General features: G+C 43.1%; 1 protein-coding gene across 6 annotated transcripts in view; it reads left to right on the top strand.

Moving 5' to 3' along the window:
* The window catches only part of Lmpt (four and a half LIM domains protein limpet), a 319,449-nt gene that overhangs the window by 277,269 nt on the left and 25,444 nt on the right, over positions 1 to 16,736 (top strand). The window lies entirely within an intron of this gene.

Genomic DNA, 16,736 nt, shown 5'->3' with positions numbered 1-16,736 from the left:
GGATGAGAAGAGAGGCAGAAAGACAATACGAAAATGACATCGCAAGCAAGGCAAAGACTCAGCCTAAATTGTTGCATAGCCACATTAGGAGAAAAACAACAGTAAAGGAACAGGTTATGAGATTAAGGATAGGGGCGGAAGGATTCACTACAAATGACAAGGAAGTGTGTGAGGAATTGAATAAGAAATTCCAGGAGGTCTTCACCTTAGAACAAGGAGAAATTCCAGAGGTAAGTGAGGGAATAGCTAACCAGGAACCACTGGAAGAGTTTGAGATTACCAGTGGGGAAGTAAGGAAGTGTTTACTAGAGTTGGACGTGACGAAGGCTATAGGCCCAGATGGAATCTCCCCTTGGGTTCTAAAGGAAGGAGCAAGAGAACTGAGCCTACCACTCTCCATAGTGTATAACAAATCACTGGCAACAGGGGAACTGCCAGATACTTGGAAAGCAGCTAACGTAGTCCCGATATACAAGAAAGGGGATAGACAGGAGGCACTGAACTACAGGCCAGTGTCCCTAACCTGCATACCATGCAAGCTGATGGAGAAGATTGTGCGAAAAAAACTAGTGGAGCATCTGGAGCGAAGGAACTTTGTAACACAGCATCAACATGGGTTCAGGGATGGCAGGTCCTGCCTCACAGGGTTACTTGAATTCTACGACCAGGCAACAAAAATAAGGCAAGAAAGAGAAGGGTGGGCAGACTGCATATTTTTGGATTGTCAGAAAGCCTTTGATACAGTGCCACACAAGAGGCTAGTGCGAAAGTTGGAGATGCAGGCTGGAGTGAGAGGGAAGGTACTCCGGTGGATAGAGGAATACCTAAGCAACAGGAGACAACGAGTCTGTGTGAGGGGTGAGGTCTCAGATTGGCGAGACGTCACAAGTGGAGTCCCGCAGGGGTCAGTCCTTGGACCTATACTGTTTCTGGTATATGTAAATGATCTCCCAGAGGGTATAGACTCGTTCCTCTCAATGTTTGCCGACGATGCAAAAATTATGAGGAGGATTGAAACAGAGGATGATAGTAGGAGGCTACAAGATGACCTGGATAGACTGAGTGAATGGTCCAACAAATGGCTGTTGAAGTTCAACCCGAGTAAATGCAAAGTAATGAAACTAGGCAGTGGAAACAGGAGGCCAGGCACAGGATACAGAATAGGAGATGAAGTACTTAATGAAACAGACAGAGAGAAAGATCTAGGAGTTGATATCACACCAAACCTGTCTCCTGAAGCCCACATAAAGAGAATAACGTCTGCGGCATATGCGAGGCTGGCTAACATCAGAACGGCGTTCAGGAACCTGTGTAAGGAATCATTCAGAATCTTGTACACCACATATGTAAGACCAATCCTGGAGTATGCGGCCCCAGCATGGAGCCCGTACCTTGTCAAGCACAAGACGAAGCTGGAAAAAGTCCAAAGGTATGCTACTAGACTAGTCCCAGAACTAAGAGGCATGAGTTATGAGGAAAGGCTGCGGGAAATGCACCTCACGACACTGGAAGACAGAAGAGTAAGGGGGGACATGATCACAACCTACAAAATCCTCAGGGGAATCGACCGGGTAAACAAGGATGAACTTTTCAACACTGGTGGGACGCGAACAAGGGGACACAGGTGGAAGCTGAGTACCCAAATGAGCCACAGAGACGTTAGAAAGAACTTTTTCAGTGTCAGAGTAGTTAGCAAATGGAATGCATTAGGAAGTGATGTGGTGGAGGCTGACTCCATTCACAGTTTCAAATGTAGATATGATAGAGCCCAATAGGCTCAGGAATCTGTACACCAGTTGATTGACGGTTGAGAGGCGGGACCAAAGAGCCAGAGCTCAACCCCCGCAAGCACAATTAGGTGAGTACAATTAGGTGAGTACACACACACACACACGGGAGTGGAGGAAGTACAGAAGACAAAGGACAGAGGACAACAGGATCAGATAAATCTGAGCTAGGAACGATTACATTAACATAAGACGAACATCGGAAAGGGACTATGAGAACGATATTGCAATCAAAGCGAAAAAACAACCTAAGTTACTACACAGTCATATAAGACGAAAAATGTCGGTGAACGACCAAGTGACAAGACTAAGGAAGACAGAGGGGGCATATACTGAAAGTGACAAGGAAATCTGCGAGGCACTGAATGCCAGTTTCCATGGAGTGTTCACAACCGAGCCTGAGCAGCTCCCATTGTTAGAAGCGATTACCCTAGATGTAAGACTATCAGATATAGAGGTGACAGCAGAGGATGTAATGAAACAGTTGACAACACTGGATGCAACTAAAGCTGTTGGACCAGACAAAGTATCACCGTGGATACTTAAAGAGGCAGCGCAGGCTCTCAGCGTGCCTCTGGCAATGATCTTTAATGAGTCACTTATGTCGGGAGAATTGCCCAGTTGCTGGAAGGAGGCAAATGTCGTACCGATTTTCAAGAAAGGTGATAGGGAGGAGGCACTTAACTACAGACCCGTATCACTGATAAGCATCCCCTGCAAAATACCCGAAAGAATAATTAGGTTAAGACTTGTTGAGCACCTGGAGAGCATTGGGTTTGTAAACAAGCACCAACATGGGTTCTGGACAGGGAAATCATGCCTAGCAAACCTTTTTTTAATTCTATGATAAAGTAACAAGGATAAGGCAGGACAGAGAAGGCTGGGCAGACTGTATATTTCTTGATTGCCAAAAGGCCTTTGATACAGTACCGCACATGAGACTGCTATACAAACTTGAGAGGCAGGCAGGAGTAAGCGGAAAGGCCCTAGTATGGGTGAAGAACTACCTAACAGGAAGGAGCCAGAGGGTAATGGTAAGGGGCGAGAAGTCGGACTGGCGAACAGTAACAAGTGGAGTACCTTAAGGATCGGTGCTGGGACCAATCCTCTTTCTAATTTACGTAAATGATATGTTTACAGGAGTGGAATCATACATGTCAATGTTTGCGGATGACGCAAAATTAATGAGAAGAGTTGTCACAGATGAGGATTGTAGGATCCTCCAAGAGGACCTGGACAGGTTGCAGAGATGGTCAGAGAAATGGCTACTGGAGTTCAACACCAGTAAATGTAAAGTTATGGAAATGGGACTAGGAGAAAGGAGACCAAAGGGACAGTACACAATGAAGGGGAACAGCCTACCTGTGACGACGCGCGAAAGAGACCTGGGGGTGGACTTACCACCTAATCTATCTCCTGAGGCACATATAAATAGGATAACGACAGCAGCGTACTCTACACTGGCAAAAGTTAGAACATCATTCAGAAACCTAAGTAAGGAGGCATTTAGGGCGCTTTACACTGCCTACGTGAGGCCAGTCTTAGAGTATGCCGCCTCATCTTGGAGTCCCCATCTGAAGAAACACATAAAGAAACTGGAAAAGGCTCAAAAGTTTGTGACGAGGCTTGTCCCAGAGTTACGAGGGATGGGATATGAAGAGCGCCTGAAAGAACTGAGCCTTACGACACTAGAAAAAAGAAGGGAGAGGGGGGACATGATAGGGACGTATAAAATACTCAGGGTGGATATAAACGAAATGTTCACACGGAATAGTAACAGAACGAGGGGACATGGATGGAAGCTTGAAACTCAGATGAGTCACAGATGTTAGGAAGTTTTCTTTTAGCGTGAGAGTAGTGGGAAAATGGAATGCACTTCAGGAACAGGTTGTGGAAGCAAATACTATTCATAATTTTAAAACCAGGTATGATAGGGAAATGGCACAGGAGTCATTGCTGTAAACAACCGATGCTCGAAAGGCGGGATCCAAGAGTCAATGCTCGATCCTGCAGACACAACTAGGTGAGTACACACACAGAAAGGCGGGGTCCAAGAGCTAATAGCTTGATCCTACAGACGCCAATAGTCAATAGACACAGAGAAGCGCGGACATTACTCTGCTGAGGAAGACCAGAGCCAGGCGGCGGGGAGCAGACACTCTGCTGGAAGGTTGGGTGGTTCAGAGGAGGCAGAGAACTGGTCGGTCGAATGACCTCGTTCACGGCGCTCCCAAACAACCCCTTGTGTCTCATATATACAGTGTCAGAACCGGTTTGTCTTGGTTGATAGCTAACCTGTGCCTCTCTCCTCCTGAGAGAGAGAGAGAGAGAGAGAGAGAGAGAGAGAGAGAGAGAGAGAGAGAGAGAGAGAGAGAGAGAGAGAGAGAGAGAGAGAGAGAGAGAGAGAGAGAGAGAGAGAGAGTAGTCAGGTGTGGAACTGGACCAGTCACTATACTTCCATCTGAACAGGTTGTGCACTCCACCCAGTCCCCCCCCCCACAACCCCCCCCCCCACCACCCCACAACCCCCCCCCCCCCACCACCCACGTTAAACAAACGACAAACACAAATCCCCACTGAATTAAGCCCACCTGTGAACACCCACTGAGCCCCGGGGTAAGTGGCCTCACCCACCTTAACTACCCTCAACTACCTAATGGCCTTGATATATACCCCACGCGTCCTAATGACTTTAAAAGGCTGGTTATAAACTTCGTTACTGAATTCTTAAAGTCTTACAAATGGTGATGTTTCTTTATAGCTTCCCACGCACGCACGCACGCACGCACACACGCACACACACACACACGCACACACAGTGTGTTCTCATCAGTTGATTGACAGTTGAGAGGCGGGACCAAAGAGCCAGAGCTCAACCCCCGCAAGCACAACTAGGTGAGTACACATTGGCGAGACGTCACAAGTGGAGTCCCGCAGGGGTCAGTCCTTGGACCTATACTGTTTCTGGAATATGTAAATGATCTCCCAGAGGGTATAGACTCGTTTCTCTCTATGTTTGCTGATGATGCACAAATGATGAGGAGGATTGAAACTGAGGATGATAGTAGGAGGCTACAAGATGACCTAGACAGACTGAGTGAATGGTCCAACAAATGGCTGTTGAAGTTCAACCCGAGTAAATGCAAAGTAATGAAACTAGGCGGTGGAAACAGGAAGCCAGACACAGGATACAGAATAGGAGATGAAGTACTTAATGAAACGGACAGAGAGAAAGATCTAGGAGTTGATATCACACCAAACCTGTCTCCTGAAGCCCACATAAAAAGAATAACGTCTGCGGCATATGCGAGGCTGGCTAACATCAGAACAGCGTTCAGGAACCTGTGTAAGGAATCATTCAGAATCTTGTACACCACATATGTAAGACCAATCCTGGAGTATGCGGCCCCAGCATAGAGCCCGTACCTTGTCAAGCTCAAGACGAAGCTGGAAAAAGTTCAGAGGTATGCCACTAGACTAGTCCCAGAACTAAGAGGCATGAGTTACGAGGAAAGGCTGCGGGAAATGCACCTTCACGACACTGGAAGACAGAAAAGTAAGGGGGGATATGATCACTACCTACAAAATCCTCAGGTGAATCGACCGGGTAAACAAGGATAAACTATTCAACACGGGTGGGACGCGAACAAGGGGACACAGGTGGAGACTGAGTACCCACATGAGCCACAGGGACGTTAGAAGGAACTTTTTCAGTGTCAGAGTAGTTAATAGATGGAATGCATTAGGCAGTGATGTGGTGGAGGCTGACTCCATACACAGTTTATAATGTAGATATGATAGAGCCCAATAGGCTCAGGAACCTGTACATCAGTTGATTGACAGTTGAGAGGCGGGACCAAAGAGCCAGAGCTCAACCCCCGCAAGCACAAATAGGTGAGTACACACTCACACACACACACCTCGTGTGTGTGGGGGGGGGGGTCCTCTTGGCTGAGTGGACAGCGCTCTGGGGTCGTAGTCCTAAGGGCCCGGGTTTGATTCCTAGCCATGGCGGAAATAAAGAGGCACATTTCCTTTCACCTCATGCCTCTGTTCACCTAGCAGTAAGTAGGTACCCGGGAGTTAGTCAGCTTGTTGTGGGGTTGCCTCCGTATAAGTCTAACGTGTATGAATACCCTCCGGCTCCCTGTCCCCCGACACAGTGAACTTATTATTACTAAATATGTATACTCATGCAGACATCAGCTGCAGCTTAGTAAGTTGAAAACTTGTAGTATTAAGGTGCAATTTTATGGGCCAATGGTTATGTTATAGACTCAATGGTACAGTGTGAGTTGTTATTGTTGGTCTGTGTCTGTCTGTCTCTGTCACAGAGAGAGAGAGAGAGAGAGAGAGAGAGTATGAGAGAGAGAGAGAGAGAGAGAGAGAGAGAGAGAGAGAGAGAGAGAGAGAGAGAGAGAGAGAGAGAGAGAGAGAGAGAGAGAGAGAGAGAGAGAATATGAGAGAGAGAGAGTGACAGAGAGAGAGAGAGAGGCTTGGATAACTGGGTTAGTGGTAAGGGATAGGGGGGGACGCCTGGATAAGGGGGGGGGGGGTTGATATAAGACTGGTTGCCATGGTAACAGGGTGACGTCATCAGCTAGTAGGGGGGCTCCCCCACTCCATCTTCTTCATAAAGTAAGACTTGTGATCATTGTGACGTGTGTTGGTGTTGTTAGTGAGGCAACTGCTCGCTTAAGGGCCGTTAGCCTTCAACTGCTCCTCTCAACCCTCGCTCTTCACACACTGTTTTGGGGGACACCTTTTTAATTTTAAATTTTTTTGTATTGTCAATAAAACAAGGAAGTCTCTCTGTCTCTCTAAAAGGGGTTCCTGTGGGAACCGACCTGTGAGATTTATATTTATTTAATTGATATGAATTTATATTTACGTTAATTTATATACTTCGATAGCAATTTGTATAATGATAAGTGGACTGTATTTCTGCGATAATCTCATAATCTCACAAATCGATCCTCTACACATTAGGGGGGGTTTTTATATATATGCAGCCAATCAAACTACAGTATTAACTACATACATTGAAAAGGTTCCTTATCTTATAGTACAGCAGGTTAGTCCACCAGGTATAACTAGGGTGTAGACACCAAATTATCCTCTTTGAGGTAGCTTCCATCACCCAGTAACTGGTGCACAAAATCTTGCTTCCTCGTCTTGACCTGTCAAAAGGGCGCTAACTGTGAAGCCAGATACCTATATATGACAAGCTATATCAGAGAAAATACTATACATGGAACAATAAAGACCTGGCTTAATTACCTTTAGTTTGAGGCTCCCACGTGCTCTAACCGGGTCACCCTATATAATGACATTAATGGCCATAAATGAAAGATACATGGGTTTCGGAAAGAACACTTAACTTGAATTTGTTGACAGCGTGGGATAATGGTACACCTTTGGTTTCCATAACACTTCGTCCAAGTAAAATTAACAGGAGCCGAATTTGCTCCCGTGTGAGCCTCTGGTCTAGTATAAAACAATAATGGCTGTGTATAACACTCCATACTATTGACGCCTGGCCGACATTGTCCAGATATGATAGGAGCCGAATTTGCTCCACGCGTCTCGGATGTGACACAACAATGGCTGCCCTCCTTCCTCCCTGACGCCTGGCTTACATTGTCCAGATGTCCAAAGGTGATAGAAGGGTCACATTTACTCTACTTTAATATTGATAATTAAGTTAATTTATATAAGATGTTTTATGATGGTAAAGTCCAAAGACTAATGTATTTAAGAATAATTCCCACCATAATAGGTGGAGAATTTATAATAGTATGTGGTGATGATATCCCGTTTTCTTTAGACGGTAATTCCACTACAAGTTACGTTTTCTATGGGTAACTTGTTTATACAATACAGCTATTATGTCTGTATGATTATTAAATGGTGTCGGATTTTCCGACAGTTCCACCTCTGGCGCAAGACCCTTTATTTATGTACATATTCCTTTTCTTTACCCTTCCTTCGTTTTCTGTTGATGGGGGACAACCACTGTATTTCCACAGTCTGTCCTCCAGACCGCTCACAACGTCCCTAAAAAGCAATCCACTCAATACAGTATATATGTGACTTATTGCTTATAGTCACTATTTGGCTGATTAATAAGTACATATGTGATATATGCCAAGTTATATTTTATTAAAAGGTACCAACTCTTCCCATAGATTTGCTAAACACCAATTTTATTATTAGGAATTTATTTTTCAGTTTTATTAAACAATAGAGATTTTATACAATCCTTAACAATATTCTGAGTTACTTTAAAATTTATTTAAATATTTTGGTTTGGTTTTATTATATGGTTTTATTATATTAACTGAAGACCTACGAATTGAAAGAGGAATACCAAGTCAATTTAGAGAACCCTAATAGTCTGGATAGGCCAGAGGCCCACAAGGATAGGCTAGGTACCATAAGTATAGACCAGGGACCACAAGGATAGACCAGGGACCACAAGGATAGACCAGGGACCACAAGGATAGACCAGGGACCATAAGTATAGACCAGGGACCACAAGGATAGACCAGGGACCACAAGGATAGACCAGGGACCATAAGTATAGACCAGGGACCACAAGGATAGACCAGGGACCACAAGGATAGGTGATGGACCACAAAGATATGCCAGGGACCACAGGGATAGGCCAGGGACCACAGGGATAGACCAGGGACCACAAGGATAGGTGATGGACCACAAGGATAGGCCATGGACCACAAGGATAAGTGATGGACCACAAAGATAGACCAGGGACCACAGGGATAGGCCAGGGACCACAGGGATAGGCCAGGGACCACAGGGATAGACCAGGGACCACAAGGATAGGTGATGGACCACAAGGATAGGCCATGGACCACAAGGATAAGTGATGGACCACAAAGATAGACCAGGGACCACAGGGATAGACCAGGGACCACAGGGATAGGCCAGGGACCACAGGGATAGGCCAGGGACCACAAAATCAAGAAACGTTAGATAAAATACTATCCATCAAATGCATGACCCATATATATATATATATATATATATATATATATGTCGTACCTAATAGCCAGAACGCACTTCTCAGCCTACTATTCAAGGCCCGATTTGCCTAATAAGCCAAGTTTTCATGAATTAATGTTTTTTCGTCTACCTAACCTACCTAACCTAACCTAACCTAGCTTTTTTTGGCTACCTAACCTAACCTTACCTATAAATATAGGTTAGGTTAGGTTAGGTAGGGTTGGTTAGGTTCGGTCATATATCTACGTTAATTTTAACTCCAATAAAAAAAAATTGACCTCATACATAGAGAAAAGGGTAGCTTTATCATTTCATAAGAAAAAAATTATAGTAAATATATTAATTCAGGAAAACTTGGCTTATTAGGCAAATCGGGCCTTGAATAGTAGGCTGAGAAGTGAGTTCTGGCTACTAGGTACGACATATATATATATATATATATATATATATATATATATATATATATATATATATATATATATATATATATATATATATATATATATATCGGAGGAAATACGCATTAAAAATAATATTTACTAAAAAGATTAATATATTAATATAATAATATAATAATATTAATTTTGATGTAAAAATATTTAGATAATAATGACATCGGCAATGATAATTACATTAATATATTTCATCTTTACATTTAAAATAACGGACTAATTCTCTGCATTGAAAGAAATATTCCTCAATGTTTATTCATCCAGCTTCTAGGTGTATATACTTAATAACCCTCCAGAGGTTGATAGGTCTTAATAACCCTCCAGAGGTTGATAGGTCTTAATAACCCTCCAGAGGTTGATAGGTCTTAATAACCCTCCAGAGGTTGATAGGCCTTAATAACCCTCCAGAGGTTGATAGGCCTTAATAACCCTCCAGAGGTTGATAGGCCTTAATAACCCTCCAGAGGTTGATAGGCCTTAATAACCCTCCAGAGGTTGATAGGTCTTAATAACCCTCCAGAGGTTGATAGGCCTTAATAACCCTCCAGAGGTTGATAGGTCTTAATAACCCTCCAGAGGTTGATAGGTCTTAATAACCCTCCAGAGGTTGATAGACCTTAATAACCCTCCAGAGGTTGATAGACCTTAATAACCCTCCAGAGGTTGATAGGTCTTAATAACCCTCCAGAGGTTGATAGGCCTTAATAACCCTCCAGAGGTTGATAGGCCTTAATAACCCTCCAGAGGTTGATAGGCCTTAATAACCCTCCAGAGGTTGATAGGCCTTAATAACCCTCCAGAGGTTGATAGGCCTTAATAACCCTCCAGAGGTTGATAGGCCTTAATAACCCTCCAGAGGTTGATAGACATTAATAACCCTCCAGAGGTCGATAGACCTTAATAACCCTCCAGAGGTTGATAGACATTAATAACCCTCCAGAGGTTGATAGGCCTTAATAACCCTCCAGAGGTTGATAGGTCTTAATAACCCTCCAGAGGTTGATAGGTCTTAATAACCCTCCAGAGGTTGATAGACCTAATAACCCTCCAGAGGTTGATAGACCTTTATAACCCTCCAGAGGTTGATAGGCCTTAATAACCCTCCAGAGGTTGATAGGTCTTAATAACCCTCCAGAGGTTGATAGGCATTAATAACCCTCCAGAGGTTGATAGACCTTAATAACCCTCCAGAGGTTGATAGGCCTTAATAACCCTCCAGAGGTTGATAGGCCTTAATAACCCTCCAGAGGTTGATAGACCTTAATAACCCTCCAGAGGTTGATAGACCAAATAACCCTCCAGAGGTTGATAGGCCTTAATAACCCTCCAGAGGTTGATAGACCTAATAACCCTCCAGAGGTTGATAGACCTTAATAACCCTCCAGAGGTTGATAGACCTTAATAACCCTCCAGAGGTTGATAGACCTTAATAACCCTCCAGAGGTTGATAGGCCTTAATAACCCTCCAGAGGTTGATAGGCCTTAATAACCCTCCAGAGGTTGATAGACCTTAATAACCCTCCAGAGGTTGATAGGTCTTAATAACCCTCCAGAGGTTGATAGACCTTAATAACCCTCCAGAGGTTGATAGACCTTTATAACCCTCCAGAGGTTGATAGACCTTTATAACCCTCCAGAGGTTGATAGACCTTTATAACCCTCCAGAGGTTGATAGACCTTAATAACCCTCCAGAAGTTGATAAGCCTTAACACCAATAGCATTAAGGTTCATTTAGGATTATAGGGGCAGTGATCCCCCACAATGCATTCCTGCTCACTAAAATATAACTAGTATATAAAGGAATATATTGCATAGTTAGTTTACAATTTATATAATCCTAACTGGCAACCGAGCGCCGCGTTGCCAAGTCTGTAAATAAATATATATTAGTGCCCTGCTTTTTCTGAGACAAATTATCATAAATATAATATAACGAGCCTCCAGGGGTCAGTAACCACGTCAGCTAACTAAAAATTTATATTTATATATATGTTTTGATCTCATTTAGCCCGGAGAGTTAACATTATTAAATGTTTTGGTAACTAGCAATGTTGTCGTTGCCAAAGGTCGCCGAGAAATTAATAATTTGTAGTACTGTAGACCTACTTTTGTTGAATTAATTTATATATATATTTTAAGTATTTTTACCCGAATTTACCTGTGTGCTACTATAATGGCCTAGATAGGGGTCAGGAAGTTGGCGGGTTGTCAAAGGCTTCCCAATTGTTTTTTTTAGGATTTTTCTTAATCCAGCTTAATATACAACTTGATTATTTCAATATTAATGTTTGATTATTTTTGTGTTTTATATAGAGTTTAAATTTCCCCTTTGAACGCAGAGGTTATAAAAACGTTTGTTAATGTTAGTAGAGTCGAACGGCGCTGTATTCACCTATTTGTGCTTGTGGGGGTTGAGCTCTGGCTCTTTGGTCCCGCCTCTCAACTGTTTCTACTACTTTTTCCCCCACACCACACACACACACACCAGGAAGCAGCCCGTGACAGCTGACTAACTCCCAGGTACCTATATACTGCTAGGTAACAGGGGCATAGGGTGAAAGAAACTCTGCCCATCGTTTCTTGCCGGCGTCCGGGATCGAAACCGGGATTACAGGATCACGTGCCCAGCGTGCTGTCCGCTCGGCCACTGGCTCCCCATATATTCTCTCTCTCCAGCTGCATATATTCTCCAGTGTTCTCCGATGTTCTTTCTATGTAAATGTCTTCATCTTATACTTTTGTGTTAATTTTGTTTAAAAACTTACTTTTACACATTTGTATATTACACTAAATGTCATATTTAAAATTATTGTTTGTGTTTATAAATAAATTATAAATACTGGTCATTCAAGTGTTATTTAACATAGTTATTTTGAACTATGACGTTGTCTGAGAGCTGGAGTAAATCATGGTAGGCTGCCGACCCGTGTCGCTCGAGTCACAGCCCGACTCCTGTGCCAGATAAGTCCACCACGGGCTCACCATAGCCCGTGCTGCTTAGAACTTTTGGTTCCTAGAAGCTGAATCCTAAACAACAAACAACCCTGTCGCTTAGAAACTGGGGCGACTGGTACAGAGTTGCTAATTTTAACATGACGTAGGTAATCTGTGGCCGGCAGCGGGTTACAGAAGCGAACGATGAGCTCATGAACTCATTTCTTCTCTCGGCTGAGCTAGTGAACACTGGGGACCAGATTCACGAAAGCACTTACGAACGTGTACATCTTTCCTCAATCTCTGACGGCTTTGGTTACATTTATTAAACAGTTTACAAGCATGAAAACTTGCCAATCAACTGTTGTTATTGTTATAAACAGCCTCCTGGTGCTTCGGAGCTCATTAACTGTTTAATAATTGGAAACAAAGCCGCCAAAGATTGAGAAAAGATGTACAGGTTCGTAAGTGCTTGCGTAACTGCTTCGTGAATCTGGCCTCTGGATACTATAAATTCACTCATCTAAAAGAATTAGATTCAGTCAATATTGTGAAGGTTATTACTAGTTAATAATTTGTAGGTTAATAAGTCTTGAGTTAACAAGGGGGCCTTGATGGCTGAGTAGACAGCGCTTCGTATTCCTAGTCCTGAGGTTTCGGGACTACGGAATACACCTCCATCCCCAGTTGAGGCGGAAACAAATTGGCAGTTTCTTTCACCCTGATGCCTCTGTTCACCTAGCAGTAAATAGGTACCTGGGAGTTAGACAGCTGCTACGGGCTGCTTCCTGGGGGTGGAGGGCTGGTCAAAGACCGGGCCGCAGGGATGCTAAGCCCCGAAATCATCTCAAGAGATAACCTAATATAAACTTACCAATGTATCCTACCATCCACATTGCCAGATTTAACCTTAATAAGAATTTGCTCGAAATTCTTCAATATTCTTAGTCAATTATAATTACATTTCGAGCATAATTATATAAATTATGTTTACCTCTGATCCAGACCCCGCCAGTCCTACATTTTATACACATATACATACGAGAAAGAATATACATTTATAACAAACTCACATGAGGAACTACAACAGGCCGCCCTACATAACCCAATGTTCAACAGTCAATAGCTTTTTCCCTCCTACCTTTTTTGTTTAAAGTTTTAATACCCTGTTGTGGCGTTTAAGACCCCTCGTGTTTACACGGGTCCCACGCGCGCACAACGGCTCCTGTTATAGGCACTCTGTATACAATCCGGCTCCTGGTGCAAGCGTTGCCGGATCTAACGTCGTTAGACAAACACGCGCCCCTCATAAGGCCGCGTTGACGAACGCTTGTCATCGTTTGGTGTCTTGTTTGAGGGGGGGTGAGGGATGGTTGGAGGGGGGGTGAGGGATGGTTGAAGGGGGGGTGAGGGATGGTTGAAGGGGGGGTGAGGGATGGTTGAAGGGGGGAAGGTGAGGGGTTGTGGGGAGGAGGAACCAGGGTCATCTGGATAGTTGGGGAGGTTGTATCTAAGAGAGTCTGTCCTCGTGTGCTCAAGGACGCGTTTTCTCTCAGTCGCGTTTTCTCTTAAAATCGTTTTCCTTGGAGGGGGAACGATTTCTTTTCACCTTATTTTTCTGTTATTTTGATTTGGTTCTAATTAACACAAATTTAGTGGTTGTGTGTGTCTACTGGCGGTTAGAAAGGCGGGGTCCAAGAGCTAACAACTCGGTCCTGAAGGCTGTTGTTGTTGTTTTAGATTTAGCTACTCAAAACAAAGTGTCCATGTAGCACGGGCTATGGTGATCCCGTAAGTCCTGCAAGCAGGAGTATATATATACTCACAGCCCGAATGCCTTATGTTGGGAGCTACCACATTAAGGGATGAGTTATTGTATTTACTATTTGTAACTATGGAATCGAACTGTTAGCTCTTGGACCCCGCCTTTCTAACCCATTTATTTTTCCTTTATTATGTCTACTATATATATTTCTTTCTATTACACACACACACAGGAAGCAGCCCGTTGCAGCTGTCTATCTCCCAGGTACCTATTTACTGCTAGGCAAACAGGCGCATCAAGATAAAAAGAAACTGCCCATTTGTTTCCGTCTACGCCGGGAATCGAACCCGTGCCATTAGGACTACGAACCCCGAGCGCTGTCCACTCAGCCGCTGAGCTTTGGCTCTTTGGTCCCGCCTCTCAACTGTCAATCAACTGGTGTACAGGTTCCTGAGCCTATTGGGCTCTATCATATCTACATTATAAACTGTGTATGGAGTCAGCCTCCACCACATCACTGCCTAATGCATTCCACCTGTTAACTACTCCCACACTGAAAAAGTTCTTTCTAACGTCCCTGTGGCTCATGTGGGTACTCAGTCTCCACCTGTGTCCCCTTGTTCGCGTCCCACCAGTGTTGAATAGTTCTGTTGTTGAATAATATCTTTTTTTTTTTTTGAGATATATACAAGAGTTGTTACATTCTTGTACAGCCACTAGTACGCGTAGCGTTTCGGGCAGGTCCCTGGAATACGATCCCCTGCCGCCAAGAATCGTTGTTACAACCACACATTACAAGCAACCATTACAATACAACCATTACAAGTACACATTTTACTGTTGAGTTAAACAGAGGCTACAGTTAAGGAATTGCGCCCAGTAAATCCTCCCCGGCCAGGATACGAACCCATGACAAAGCGCTCGCGGAACGCCAGGCGAGTGTCTTACCACTACACCACGGAGACTGTGCACATATATTCTATCTTTATCTACCCTGTTAGTCCTCTGAGAATCTTTCTATTATTGTTATTGTCTGGTGTTTGTTATTGTTCTAATCAGCAATTAGAACAATAACAGACACCAGACCCAGACAACACTCGTCTCCCTTACTGATAGTGTTGGTGTTAACATATATAATAATAATAATAATTTTTATTTAGGTAAAGGTACATACATAAAGAGATTTTACAAAGTTTGTTGGGTTTATAGATAGAACTAGTACATACAATGCCTAAAGCCACTATTACGCAAAGCGTTTAGGGCAGTATCAACCTCTATCAACCTCTACAATAGTTTACTGACCAACCAGTAAGTATATTTTAGTCCTGGCCATTGTCCAAGACTAAAGTATATATATACTTCAGTCATATACACTGAAAAACACCTTCAGGTGTGTATACACCCTTACTGAAATCCCTAAATTGGTTAAATTTCAAGTCCCTACACACAGAAATTAAGGCGGGACTAAAGAGTCAGAGCTCAACCCCCGCTAGGTGAGTACACACACACAAGGGGACTCTGTACCTATAATATTGAATGTGAAACCGTAGGGGACTTTAGACCTCCTGGCCTCATGTACCACCAACTGTGTAACTATTTTATTGACTCAGATGTTCTGGACGACATCCTAACAATTTATCCAAAATTTGTTTGTCCATTTTAAAGAATGAAGAACAATTTTTATTTATATTACTTCTAAGCTGCATCACTTATGAACCCATCCCTGCCCTTGTGTGGCAGTGCACAATAGAAAGTTGTTTTCACATATCCATACATTAAAACATTGATTGTAACCATGATATATATGTGCTTCAGCCTACAGTTTAGACCTATTGTCTTGTGTATGACCCAAGTATGGCCCTCTGTCCTGCGTGACAGTGAATACCACCATTATCCTCACTTTAATAAGACTTAATCGAAATCCTCAGATTAGACAAATTGTAATTTATTTTGTCAATAAAGATGTTACTAATAATAATAATAATAATATCATGTCTGACCTCAATCGAGGCCATGAGCCACCACACGAGAAGTAATTATCTATTTGATATTCCAAGAGTCGACTTCACCGAAGCAAAAAACACTCTACAATTCAGGGTAAACTAAAGTAAACAAATCAAGGGTCCTATAAACTGTTCAACAGCCTCAGGAATGTAAAGAGAAAGCTAAGAAATATCAACTTAACATCTTGTAAGACATTTCATTAACATTTCCTCATACAGAATACGACGTTTCAGGGTCTGGGTAAGTGTATGGCTGGGTTTGTTCTCGTCTCACAGTTAGGGATCCCGGGTTCGACTCCCTGACGTGACAGATATGGTTATAGGCACGTTTCCTTTCAGTTAATTAATGACTATGCACCCAGCAGTAAATAGGTACCCAGGAGTTAGTCAACTGTTGTGGGTTGCATCCTTGAGGAGGGTCAGTAATTTCTCCTTAACAAGGGACCTGAATACAAGCCTAAGGTATATTTATATATACCCCAGGCTGCCTGTCCCTGACAAAACCAATTATTATTATTTGACTGAAACGCTTTGCGTAGTAGTGTCTTTTCGAATATGTATTATAAGCAACAACTAATTAGCCAGTGTAACATGTTCTACATATATTTGTAAATATATTTATATGTTGTGTTGATTTAGGGGCGACGACGATCAATATATTGTTATGAGTATTATCACAGGTCAGGGTCGAGGTCCTCGTTCAGTTTACGCGAGCCTCCCATAAACGCTCTTCGTTCTCTGTAAATCCTGCCCGTTTTCTGTTTACCT

The sequence above is a fragment of the Procambarus clarkii genome, chromosome 5 (assembly GCF_040958095.1).
Source record: "Procambarus clarkii isolate CNS0578487 chromosome 5, FALCON_Pclarkii_2.0, whole genome shotgun sequence".
In the NCBI taxonomy this organism is placed as follows: Eukaryota; Metazoa; Arthropoda; class Malacostraca; order Decapoda; family Cambaridae; genus Procambarus; species Procambarus clarkii.
This window is presented reverse-complemented; position numbering and strand designations above follow the sequence as displayed.